This window comes from Elephantulus edwardii, unplaced genomic scaffold, assembly GCF_000299155.1.
Source record: "Elephantulus edwardii isolate Elephantulus edwardi_28Jun2011 unplaced genomic scaffold, EleEdw1.0 scaffold00425, whole genome shotgun sequence".
NCBI classification, from domain to species: domain Eukaryota; kingdom Metazoa; phylum Chordata; class Mammalia; order Macroscelidea; family Macroscelididae; genus Elephantulus; species Elephantulus edwardii.
Window position 1 is genome coordinate 264,882 of NW_006400175.1, and position 10,952 is coordinate 275,833.

Below are 10,952 nucleotides of genomic sequence, written 5' to 3' on the forward strand. Positions count from 1 at the left end.
GGAGAGTGGAGTGATGGCGCAGGAGAGGAAGACCCTCGGTGAGATGGACCGATTCTGTGAGTGGAGTGGTGGGAATGAATGTGTTTGAGACAGCAAGGTTGGCACAGGGTAGAAAGGCGTTTAGGGCTCTTGTACATAGGGTCTCTATGAGTTGCAAACAACTTGATGGCACATAACAATAACAACATTTATGCTATACGCGAGGGCTTCTAAAATGATCCCATTTTTTCTTTTATAATCCTTATGGTTCTGGGGTTTACCCCTGAGTCTCTGATCCACTTTGAATTGATTTTTGAGTATAGTTTGAGATGCGGATCCTGTTTCAGTTTTCTTCAGGTGAATGTCCAGTTTTCCAGCATCATTTGTTGAAGAGCTTATCATTTCCCAATTTGATAAGTCTTGTTTCCTTGTAGAACATCAATTAACTGTAGGTAGATAGGTTGATTTCTGGGTTCTTGATTCTATTCCATTGGTCTATGTATCTGTCATTGTAACAATATCATGCTGTTACTATAGCTGTGTAGTATGTTTTGCCCTCAGGGAGGGCAATGTTTCCCACTTCTTTTACTGTTCAGAAGGGCTTTGATTATTTGGGGGTCTCTTTCCTTTCCAAATAAACTTGTCAATTGCTTTTACTATGTCTTTGAAAAATGAGTTTTATATTTGCATTGGGATTGTGTTGAACATGTAGATAGCTTTGGCAGGATTATAATTTTCACTATATTGAATCTTCCTATTCACAAACAATATTTCCCCCATTTATTTAGATCATTATTGTTTCTTCTTTGGGTTTTTGTTGTTGTTGTTGTTTAGTGAAAGTTTACAGAAAGATTGGATTTATATTCAGTCATTGTTACACATTTTCTACCCCTCCCCTCCCTCAGTTTACTTTGGCACTTCTTGTTACAGATTGTTAATTTTCATATATATATATACACACACACACATATATGTATATACACATATATATGTACACACACATATATATATATACACACACACACATATATATTACAATCCTAAACATAAATTCCTTTCAGACAGTCCTTCCCCTTATCTTTTCCAGTGCAGTGTTAATTATCTATTTACTCTTTTCTTGTTCTCCTCCAACCCTTGTGTCAGTTTGATTTTACAACAGTGTTATGCAGTATTTGTCCTTTTGTGACTGAGATATTCCACTCAACATAATGTCTTCCATGTTGTTTTACAGTTCATTGTTTTTCAGTGCTGCATACAACTCTATTGTGCAAATATACTATAGTGTTTGTATCCATTCATTGGTGGGCAATTAGGCTGCTTCTATTTCCTCATTATTAAGAATAATGCAACAATAAATGTTTTAGTTGTGACTCTGGTTTCTTTAGGGTTTATTTCCAGTAGTGTAATAGTTAGTCAAATGGTATTTTTACTTGCAACTTTTTGAGAAAGCACCATTCCACCTTACATAGTGGTTGTACCATTTTACACTCTCAGCAGAAGTAAGAGTTCTAATCTCTCCACAACCTCACCAGCATTTTTTGTTTGTCTCCCTATTGAACTTTGCTATTGTTGCTAGGTTGAGATGATATCTCATAGTTGTTTTGATTTGCATCTCTCTACTAGCTTGGGAGATTGAAACTTCCTTCATATGTTTGTGGGCCATCTGAATTTTGTCTTTGTTTAAGTGTCTATTCATATCTTGTGCCCATTCTATGTTATGAATCCCACTTAGCCATGATAAATTATTATTATTTTAATATAGTGTTTGGTTCTATTGACTGGAATTTTGTTAGGACTTTTGATATTGATCTTTAGTTTTCTATTTTGGTGATGTCTTTACCTAACTTTGCTATCAGGGATATGCTTGCTTCATTGAATGAGTCTGGGAGTATTCCATCATTTTCTATTTTCTGAAATACTTAATGTACAATTGGTGACAGCTTTTCTCTGAATGTTTGTTTGGTAATATCCACAAGTAAAACCATCTGGTCCAGGGGTTTTATTGGTGATTGTTGTTTTTGGAAGTTTTTATTATGATTTCTTCAATTTCTTCTCTTGTGATAGGTCTATTCAGATATTCTATTCAGTTTGTATCAGTTTGGGTGGGTTGTGAGTTTCCATGGGTTTGTCTATTTCCTCTAGGTTTTTGTATTTATTTGAGCATAATTTTTCACAAAATTCTATTGTTTTTGTGTTCCTGAGTACCATCAAACTGGAACTGAATTATAGCTGATCCTCCAGCTGGTTTTCAGAGGTTGTTAATTACACAGGACGGATTATCCATTCTTCTCCCATGGAGCAGGTGGTGGATTTGAACCATATACCTTTGAGATTGCAGTGCAGTTTCTTATTTCAATTGTTTCTGTTCTGATACCTCCCCTTTCTTCTCTTTTTTAGATTATTTGTGTCTTTTCTTTATTTTCTTTTGTTAGCTTGTTGGTAGTTTGTCCATTTTATTGACCTTTTCAAAGAACCAACTCCTGGTTTTGTGGATATGTTTAATTGTTTTTCTTTTCCCATTTCATTTATTTTTACCCAAATTTTTATCATTGCCTTTCTTTTAGATGTGGTCAAGTTTTCTTGCTATTCTTTTTCTAGTTAGTTGTTGGAGATGTTGACCATATTGACAGCTTCTGAAATGCTGTCCCCAATATTCTGGATTAATGTTTCTTGTCTTTCTAGGGTTTCTAATGTATCATGTATTGAGACTCAATGTCAAGAAAACAGTGCTTCTCACCACTGGGCCAATTGATAACATCTTGTTAGATAGAGAAGAGATTGAGATTGCTAATACTTTCAGCTTGTTTGGTTCCACAATCAACACTCTTGGCACCAGCAATTAGGAAATCAAATGATGAATTGCATTGTGAAAATCTGTCAGGCACCTTTCCAGAGTGCTGAAGAACAATAATGTCAGTCTAGAGACCAATGTGCTTCTGATTTAGGCTGTCATCTTCTCAAGTAGTTACTATGCATCAGAGAGCTGGGCAATGACTAAAGATGACAAAAGAAGAATTGACGTCTTTGAATTGTGGTGCTCCAAGAGAGTATTGAACATACCATGGACTGACAAGGGAACAGCAAGCTGTATCCTGGAAAAAGTGAAACTAAGTTGCTCCTTGGTGGCAAGATACTTTTTTTATGTTTAAAAATTTTTATTTTATATTGGTTTGATTTAAAATTTAATATACATTCTATTTCATATTATTTTTCATTCACATTGTGTTTTATATAATCATTCCATTCACTATGTTTTCCTCCCCCTTTTTTATTCAAGATCTGTAGCCCTCTCCTGCCCCTGAAAGAGGGACCATGATAAGGCCTCTCCAAGGTCTTTTGTCTCTCTCCCCATTATGAAAGTCACCTGTGTTAAGGCAGATGTGCATTATGTTTTATAAAATTAATTTTCATTGGCCATTGCCCTGTCTTTTCAGATCCCTGCCAGATCCATCTCACATACTTTGGGCATATTGCCAGGAAGGACCAGTCCTTGGAGAAGGACAGTATGCTTGGAAAGGTAGAGGAACAGCAAAAGAAAAGAAGAACCAGGATGAGAGGGCTTTACACAGTGATTGAGGTAATCGAGGTAAGTATGTCAGAGACAGTGAAATTGGTTTAGGATAGGGAAGTATTCTGAGCTGTTGTGCACAGGGTCACTATGAGTTGCAATCAATTTTATGGCACATAGCAACAACAATAATCTTGCTTTGGTTTTGTGTAGGGTTTGGTTTTCCACATCATTTCTGTGATAGAGTTTTTCTTGATTAGGTCTCTAGCAGATCCTGGGTCTGGCCTTGGGAACTGGGGAGCTCACTGAACCAGGGGAAGCAATCACAATTTGCAGTGTCTGAAGATCTGTCTTGTCTCTGAGCTCAAGGGAAGATTTGACTCAGCTGGGGAGCTCAACACTGCAGTAAGGGGAGAGAGGGAATCTCAATCTCCTCTTCCACTCTGCTCCTGTGGCAGAGTTCACCTGAGTCAGGGAGTCCACTGTAAAGCAAACTTGCTCTGCCTCTCATCCTGCAACTAGAATGTTCACTCAGGCTGGGGAGACCACTGGAAAGGGAAATGGTGAAGAACTCACCCTGCTTTTGTTCTTTCCTCTCTAGTCCCAAACAAAGTTCTCTGTGGCTGTGGAGCCCAACAAAAAGGGAACTCACATTGCCTTTGTCTCAGGGCTGGCTAGGAAGTATAACCCAGCTGGGAGCTCAACTGAAGGAGAGCTCACCTTGCTTCTTTTCCATCCTCTCTGGTCTTGTGGCTTCAGAGCCTCAGGGAAGGGGACTAGCTCAGCCTTAATTCTTGGGCTCTTGGAAAGATTGTCTTGGCTAGGGAGCACACTGGAAAGGGAACTGGAGAAGAGCCCACCCAGATTTTGCTCTTCTCTGGTTCTGCAGCAAAGTTCTCTATGGGTAGGGATCCCCCTGGGAAGGGAACTTGTTCTGCCTCTATCTCAGGGATGCTGGAGGGTCAGCCCTGTGGGAACTCACTTGTATGAGAGCTTGCCCTGCTTCCTTCCTCTGTGGTCCCATGACAAAGTTATCTTTTATTATTTCTAGTAGCAGTGTTTTGTAGTTTGCCTTTTGTTCTCTAGTTAGGTTTATTCCCAAGTATTTAACCTTGTGGCTGGCTATTGTAAATGATACTGTATTTTTAGTTTAATTTTCTGTGCTTTCTTAGTTGCTGTAGAGAAAACCAACTAACTTTTGTATATTGAATCTGTATCCTGCCACTCTACTAATTTGGTCTGCTAGGTCTAACAGTATTTTTGTTGTGTGCTTATGACTTTCCGTGTACTATCATATTTTACTTGGAGCAACAGTTTTACTACCTCCTTGCTGATGTGGATGTATTTTCTTCTCCTGTCTTATTGCCCTAGCAATATTGAATAGGACTGATGATAGTGGACATCCTTATCTGGTCCGTGTTCACAAGGAGAATGTCTTTAGTCTTTCTCCATTTAAATAATGTTGCCTCTTGGTCTTAAATTTATTAAGTTTAGAAGAGGTCATGGCACTAGTACCATGGTGAAACATTATCACCATTATCAGATAGATCTCAGCAGAAAGCAAAGAATACCAAAGGAATGTCTATCTGTGTTTCATTGACTATGCAAAGGCATTTGACTCTGCGGATCACAACAAACTGTGTTCATCTTAAGAAGACTGGGAATCCCAGAACACTGTTCTTGTGTGAAACCTATACATGAACCAGGAGGCAGTCATCAGAACAGAGTAAGGAAACAAAATGGTTCAAAACAGGAAAAGAGTGTGAGGAAGAATGTGGCATCAGGATTTGAGGAAGATTCCTCAACAGTCTATGTTATGTAGATGACACAACCTTGATTTCTGAAACTGAGAAGAACCTGGAGTGCTTACTTCAGAAGGTCAAGGACTGTAGTCTTCAATATGGATTTAAGCTCAACATCAAGAAAACAAAGACTCTCACCACTGGGCCAATTGGCAGCACTGTAATAGTGCCGAGAAGAGAAAGGATTGAGGTTGTTGACAATTACAGCTTGCTTGGCCCCGCAATCAACAATCTTAGCACCAGAAGTCAGGAAATCAAAAGATGAATTGCATTGGGAAAATCTGCTGTCAGGAACCTTTCCAGAGTACTGAGAATCAATGATATTAGTCTAGAGATTAAGGTGTGCCTAATCGAGACCACAGTTTTAGCAATTACTTGCTACGCATTAGAGAGCAGCAGGACAATGACTAAAGATAATAGAAGAAGAATCGACGCCATTGAGTTGTGGTGTTGAAGAAGAGTCTTGAACATACATGGACTGCTAAGAAAAGAAGTAGGTCTATCTTGGAAAGGGTGAAACCAACTTTCTCCTTAGAGGCTAGGATTTTGAAGTTCCATCCTACATACTTTGGGTACGTGACCAGGAGGTACCAGTCCTTAGAGAAGGACATCATGGTTGGAAGGATGGAGGGACAGTGCAGCAGAGGAAGACCCCGGATGAGATGGAATGATTCAGTAACTGGGGAAATAGGGGCAAGTGTGTTGGAGTGTGTCCCCTGCTTGGGACAGGGCAGGCCTCAGCGTTGTTGTACATAGGATTTCTACGAGACTCAGGTGACTCGATGGCACACTACACCACCACCACCACAACAACTTGGTTTTACATATATACTTTTAACTATGTTGAGGAAATTCATTTCTATTCCTATTTTGTTGAGTTTTTTGATAAGCATGGATTACATGGTTTTATCAAAAGTATTTTCTGCATTAATTTATAGAATCATGAGGTTCTTGTTCTTTGTTCGTTAATATGATAAATGATGTTATTTATTTTTCTGATGTTGAGTTATATGTGCATAGGTTTTAGGAATCCCACTTGGTCATGATGAGTTACTTTTTATACATACTGTTGGATTCTATTGGGCAGGATTTTGTTCATTTTTTCATCTGTGTTCATGAGAGGTATTGGTCTATAGTTTTCTTTTTTGGTCATGTCTTTGCCTGGCTTTGGTGTTAGGGTTTTGCTTGCTTCATAGAATGACAATTTTATTAGAATTGGTGACAGTTTATCTCTGAATGTTTGGTAGGATTCACTCAGGAAGCCATCACCAGAATGTTTTAAGGGGAAGAATTTTTTTTATGACCTACCCTGTTACTTCTTTTGGCAAAAAAGCTCTGTTACAATCTTGAAGGCAGTTGGTGCCCTCTCTGTGGGAGAAGAAAGGGCCTTTCCCCCCGTGTGATTAACTGCCTCTGAAAACCCGCCAGATGGTCAGCTATGGGTTGGTTCTGACTATGGTACACAACAAAACACCCTGTAACTTTTTTCCCCCTCCTAGTCACCCTATGAACAATGTTCTGAGTCCTGTCCTATCCTGTGCCATCCTCATCATCTCTGACACAATGGGGCCCATTGCTGTAGTTACTGTATCAGTTCACCTCATTAAGAGTCTTCCCCTAAGCCACTGGAACTCTCTGTAACTTGGCTTAGAGAAACTCTATTAGGCAACTTTTGTTTCTTTTTAGAAGGTAATTTTCCCCTCTAGCAACTTTCTTGGGTAACTGAAAATGCAATTATAGTCACACATACTAATACTCTTCCCATGACAATGTTGTTGTTGTTATGTGCCGTCAAGTCGCTTGCGACTCATAGCGACCCTATGTACAACAGCCCTAAACCCTGCTCTGTCTTGTGCCAATCTCATTGCCTCTGACACATCCATCCCGATTACCCCAGCCACTGAATCAATCCACCTCATAGAGGGTCTTCCCCTCCTGCGCTGTCCCTCCACTCTGCCCAGCATGACGTCCCTCTCCAAAGACCTGTCTCTCCTTACAACATGTCCAAAGTATGTCAGGCGAAGCCCCAGAATCCTTGCCTACAAGGAGCAGCCTGGTTTAACCCCTTCTAGGATGAATCTATTTGTTTTATTGGCAGTCCATGGTACATTCAGTACTCTTCTCCAGCACCATAGCTCAAAGACGTCAATTCTCCTTCTATCCTCCCTAGTCATTGTCCAACTCTCTGATGCATAACAAGTGATTGCAAAAACCATGGCCTGTATCAGGCACACCTTAGTCTCCAGAGAGACACCGTTGCTCTTGAGTACTTTAGAGAGGTCCCTAACCGCAGACTTTCCCATCGCAATACATTTTTTGATTTCCTGGCTACTGGTGCCAAGAGTGTTGACCATGGAGCCGAGCAAACTGAAGCTGTGAACAATCTCAATCTTTTCACCATCCATCCTGATGCTACCGATTGGTCCAGTATAGGTGGGAAAAAATTTACTAAAAACTATTCTATTCTAGTGTGAGGTCAAAGGAGAAGTCTTTGGTAATTTTGACAGGACAGTTTGCAGGAAATGGCCCACACAAGACCTTGAGCTGACTTTGTTTTTTTTTTAAATTTTATTTTATTAATTTTAATGAACATTTACAGAGATTATAACTTCTTTTTTTAATTAATAGTTGGAGACTTTATTTTCCCCCCTTTAAAAAATATTGTTATTTTCATGAAAGTTTACAGAAAAGATGGATTTTCATTTACTCACTCATTCATAAACTTTCTCTCTTCTAATTTGCTTTGTAAGGAATATCTTGTTTCAGATTGATCACTGCTTTGTTGAAATGTGCAGTCAAGTATGACTCAAAGACACTATAAGCAAAAGATCTTAACCTTGCCCTATACTGTGTCATCCTCATAGTCTTTAACACGCTCAGTCAGGCCTATTGCTGCAGACACTGTGGAAATCCACCTGGTCGAGAATCTTCCTCTCCTTTACCATCCGGAGACAAAGCGTGATGTCTCTTTACAAGGAATACCATTTCCTAGCAACACGCCCAAATTATGTCAGATGAAGTTTTAACTTCTTTGTCTCAAAGGAACACTCTAGCCACACCTGCTACAAGACATTGGAATGCAAAATAGTACAACACTCTGGAAACCAGTGTGGTACTTTTTTAAAAAGTTGGAAATTGAAATACCATTTGACCCAGCTATCCCACTACTGAAAATATAAGGAAATCAGAGTCATAATGCAAACAGATGTGTGCACACCAATGTTCGTCGCAGCAATATTCACAATAGTGAAGAGATGGAAGCAGTCCAAGTTCCCATCAACACATGAATGGATAGAAAAGGTGTGGTACAACTGTACAGTGGAATATTATGCAGCATTGATAAAAAACAATGAACTTCAAAAAAATACCATGGATGAATCTGGAGGACATTATGCTGAGTGAAATGTCTTAGTCACAAAAGGACAAATACTGCACAGGACCATTGTTACACAATTAAAATAGAAACAGGAGAAAGGAGAGCAGAGAAAGAATGGAGAGATAACGAACACTACCCTGAAATGGGAGAAGTGAGGGCCTACCTGAAGGAAATGGATGATTTTACCTTGTGTCCAGGGCATTTGAAAATCTCTTTCACTTCTTTTGTGATGGGTCTGTTCAAATCTTCTGTCTTTGTCAATCTGAGTAGGGTGTGGGTTTCTAGAAATTTGCACATTTTATCTAGGTTTTCAAATTATTGGAGTATAACTTTTCATAATATTCCTTTCCTATCAATCTAATTTCAACTGGTTCTGTTGTAATGCCACTTCTTTCATTATTTTACTGAAGTTATTTTGTCTTCTCTTTCTTTTCTTGTGTTAAGTTTGCCAGTGATTTCTCTCTTATATAGACTCTTGAGGAACCAGCTCCTGATCTTGTTGACAGTTTAATTTACTTTTCTGTTTGATATTCCACTGATTCCAGCCCTTGTCCTTATATTTTCCTTTCTTCTAGAGGCTGTAAGAATAGCTTGTTATTTTTCTTTTTGATGGTGGTGCTGGCTTAGTATATTTTGCATCTTCTTTTTTGTATACTTGCCTATTGCTATGAACTGCTCCCAGAAGATTGCCTTAGTTTCAGCCCTGAGGTTTTGAAAGGTTGTATTTTTATTTTCCTTTATGCAGAGGAACTTTTTAAAATTTCTTTTTTTTTAATTTTTATAAATTTTAATGAAAGTTTACAGAGACTTAGGGTTTCCAGTCATTCATTGTTGTACTTTTCTCCCTGCCCACTCCCTCCCCCCAATTCACTTTTCTCCTTGGTGAGTAAAAGAAAAACTCTTTCATTGCTATGCAATCCCTCTACCAAGTCCACTGCACTGTGTAGCCTTCATTCTGGACTCCTGTTATGACAGTAATACCTAATCATATATCCCTTTTAAACAGTCCTCTCCATCATCTGTTGCATTGCAGTATACTTCATTGCTGAAGAACATTTTAAATTTTAATTTTTCTATAACCCAATAGTGCTCAATTAGTGTGTTATTTAGCTTCCACATGGGTAAGGTTTGTTTTCATTGTTTTTTTTCTTTTTATCCTTTATCCCCTTGTTGTTAATTACTAGTTTTAGAGTGCTGGGGTCTGAGAAGATACTTTGTATTATTCCAATGTTTTTGAATTTGTGTCCCAACATTTGATCAATTCTAGAGAATGCACCAGGTACACTTGAGAAAAAAAGTAAATAGAATTTTTACTGGGTGAAATACCCTGAACACATCTATGAGTCTGCGCTGGCTAATCACATAATTAAAGTTTTCTGCATCTTTGTTGAATTTCTCTCTAGTTGACCTGTACTTTGGTGAGAGTGTTGTGTTAAATTTTACTCCTTCTATTGTGGTGCTATCTATTTTTTTTCAATTCTGTTGACTATTGTTTTATGTATTTTGCAGTTCTATCAGTTGGTGGGTGGATGCTAAACAAAGTTATATCTTCTTGACATATATTGTCTTTAATCATTATATATTGCCCTTGGTTATCTTTTATGGTGGTTTTCATCCTGAAATCTATTTTATCACAGATTAGTGTTGCTACTCCTACTTTCCTATAGATGCCATTCGTTGGTATGTTTTTTTCCACTTTTTTATTTTTACTCTATTTTCCTCCTTGTTTCTTAGTTGTGTCTTTTGTAGGTGACATATTGATGGGCTTTGTGGGGTTGTTTTATTTTTATCCATTCTGTTACTCTTTCCTCCCTTAATTGATGGTTTTAAGACTTTTACACTATGTTGGCTAGTTTTTTTCATTACCATTTGCTGCATTCCATTTTCTGTTTTTGTAGTTACTTTGGTCGGTCTACTTTCCTTTGCTGTCTGTGTACTCAGCTGCCTATTGTTTTCTTTCAGCCTTCTGCTCTACATGCTATCTATACCTTGTTTTCTGGCTCCCAAGGTTTCTGCTGAAAAAACAGAACTTACTTTGTTCTACTTTTAAGGTGACCATTTTTTTTTCATGCTGATTTTAGAGAATTTGCCTACATTGTGTCTTGAAGTTTTTCTTTTGAGGTCTAGTCTATTTGGGTTTGGCTGTACTTCTTTTTTTTTTTTCATTTTCTTTTTTTTTCCCCTCTTTTTTATTTTTATTAAATGTTATTAGTTTTAATGAACATTTACAGAGATTTTGGGTTTTCATTCATTCATTGTTGCACTGTTTTCTCCACCCTCATCCCCA